The sequence below is a fragment of the Herpailurus yagouaroundi genome, unplaced genomic scaffold, assembly GCF_014898765.1.
Source record: "Herpailurus yagouaroundi ecotype Mexico unplaced genomic scaffold, PumYag 66839, whole genome shotgun sequence".
Lineage (NCBI taxonomy): Eukaryota > Metazoa > Chordata > Mammalia > Carnivora > Felidae > Herpailurus > Herpailurus yagouaroundi.
The window spans coordinates 5,709-8,407 of NW_024419721.1; the positions used below are offsets into that span (position 1 = coordinate 5,709).

Sequence of the window (2,699 nt, forward strand, 5' to 3'; positions counted from 1 at the left end):
TCGGAAACAGGCTCCAGGCTCTGAGCCATCAGCCCAGAGCCGGACACGGGGCTCGAACTCACAGACCGCGAGATCGTGACCTGGCTGAAGTCGGACGCCTAACCGACTGCGCCACCCAGGCGCCCCCCCAAAAAATTTTTTTAAATAGACATAAAGCCCCAGACCCCACGGCTGTGTGCTCACCACCACCTATTTTATTAGTAAGCCTGGATGAGCTTTCTAAGGCCTTAAAAAAAAATCTTGTCTAGCAGCCCACTTCTGACACTGGCCGTGCTGAATGTACAGATTTGCTTTATTTGTTTAAGACTGGCATCTCAGCTCCTTCCTTGAGGAAGGATTCGAAGCAGCGGACAGATAAATTGCCCTGGGAGATAAGACGTTTTCAGGATAAAGTGGGAGGCTTAAATGCACTCAGGGCTCAGCTTTGGTTAGTTTACATGCTTGAACCAAGCACGGGAGTCTTAAGTTTTCTGGCCGCTGAGGGATGAAGGGGCCCCCTCCGTCCTCCCGCTCGAGGGCTCTTTTCTGCGTAGCACGCTGGCCGGTGAGGTCCAGGGTGGCGCTGGGTCTTTCTTGCAGGCGGAGGGCAGGACGTGTGAGGACTTCCAGGACGAGGGCCACTACTCGTCCTCCCCCAACGGCTCCTTCAGCCCCTTGGACGGGGACCTCACCACCACCTCCTCCTCCCTCTTCATCGACAGCCTCACCACCGAAGGTAAGGCCTGAGCCCCAGCGGCGAAAGAAGCCATGGGAAAGGACTACCACCCTGGGATGGGACATCACAGTTATTCCTGTCAGGGATTAGCTCAGGGAATAGGAATCGCCTTGACTTTCACAGATGAGGGACCTAAGTCTCAGAGAGCTGGGCTCGCGTGCTGGGCAAAGGCAGAGCCAGGTTTCAAACAAGCGGACTCCGTGCCCGGACTCCAACTGCTGTCCTGGCCCACATCGGGACTGTGGGATGGAAGTCACTGCGGCGAGGGGAAAATTATCGTCCCGGCTCAGGGCCGGGTATTTTATATATAGTCCACCTCAGTTCATCTCAGTAGCACTCCTCACAGAAAGCGTGAGGTCTTATCAGCCCCGCAGCAGGTGCGAACTCAGTCCACGCACTCAGACGTGAGAGAAAGATGGCCTCATTTTTCTACCGTGGTGTTTCTGGCTCTGAACCCTTGCTCGGGGGGAGTGGTGGGTCTCCGCTGTTCTGGGGCTTGGCTTCCTGCTCCTGTGACCTTGTGTGGACAGAGGGAGGGTCAGAGTGGGGGCAGCCGTGTGCCAGAGGATGGCTGGTGATCCGTGCCTGCCTCTTCAGGGTCTGGCTGTCCCCGGGGACTTCCGCCATCCTAAGGCCTGAGGGTCTTGCACCTGCCAGAGGTACCACACAGCATCCGGAGAAGCCTTGTGCAAGCCCCTCCGGGATCCTTTGGCTCCCACTGAAAAATTCCTGTCCCATCTTTTTTCGGTACATCACATCTAGGCTTTAGCCCTTTTTCCTTAGGCTCAGAGTGAACGATGTGGGCTCTTACCACCTCCACGGAGCCACATAAAGAGACAAATGGAAAAGGGGAAAGGAGAAAAGAAAAAGCCAAATGTTTGAAAGCATTATTCAGCCACAGTCCCATTTTGTGTGTGTGGAAAAGGGCCCGTAGGGGGCAAAGTCGGTTACTCGGGGTTGCGTGAAAGGTAAGTGGCAGACCGGTCTTTCCCTGGTGCACCCTGCCTTTGTAACTGCAGCCTAGTGAACTGGAGAGCCAGATCCCATGGACCCGGCCAGAGGGAACCCTAGAGGAAAGGGGAGAAATGACAGGTGGTCTAACATTTTGAGGGGCCTAACCATGGGCCAGGTAGGGTGCTAACGCTGTGCAGACATTAACACTCACTTGGTCCTCCTAACAATCCTGCGCGTTAATGATGTCAGATCCCCATGTTGTAGAAGAAACACGAAGGTTCACGGAGGTCAGTGACTTGCCCAGGGTCACACGACCAGGAAGAGGTGGTCAGGTCTCATTCGGCTCAAAAGCAGCAATCTTGTCCCTTGACTGCTTTCCTTGGTGCTGGAAAAGAATTTTTTTTTTTTCAACGTTTATTTATTTTTGGGACAGAGAGAGACAGAGCATGAACGGGCGAGGGGCAGAGAGAGAGGGAGACACAGAATCGGAAACAGGCTCCAGGCTCTGAGCCGTCAGCCCAGAGCCCGACGCGGGGCTCGAACTCCCCGACCGCGAGATCGTGACCCGGCTGAAGTCGGACGCTTAACCGACTGCGCCACCCAGGCGCCCCTGGAAAAGAATTTTTTAAAGGTCTTTGTGGATTCGGGGGACTGGAGAAATACAGCAAAGGGTGAACAAGCAAGGCACATTGGGCAGCTTCCATTAATCTAAAATTGCCCAGAGGGAGCTGGGTAAGGCTGGGTATTGAGAGCAACTCCTGGCTGCTAAGGGGGAGACAGGGGTTAAGTGTATTCAGTGAAAAAAGAAAAGGAAGAGATGGGTTGCCCTCAGGAGTTTGTAATTCACTCCAGGAGTTGGAGTCTATCTTGGGGTACAAGGAGATGTGAACGAAGGGGATACAGCCAAAGGGACTCGCCTGGGCAGCACAGAGCCAGAGAGCAGAGGAGTTAGTGGGAGCAGGCTGCTGGAGGGTGCGTGGACCCCTCTGGCACCAGCCAGGCACAGGAGCAGAGAGGGCCGGCATGGGGG

The 2,699-nt window shown here is 54.9% G+C and overlaps 1 long non-coding RNA gene across 1 annotated transcript in view; it reads left to right on the top strand.

The window, feature by feature from the left end:
• The window catches only part of LOC121024690 (uncharacterized), a 6,538-nt gene extending 4,409 nt beyond the window's left edge, over window positions 1-2,129 (top strand). Inside the window, exon 3 of the long non-coding RNA XR_005787792.1 lies at window positions 580-2,129. This is a non-coding gene — a long non-coding RNA (uncharacterized LOC121024690). The remainder of the gene's footprint in view (window positions 1-579) is intronic.
• The last annotated feature ends 570 nt before the right edge of the window (window positions 2,130-2,699 follow it).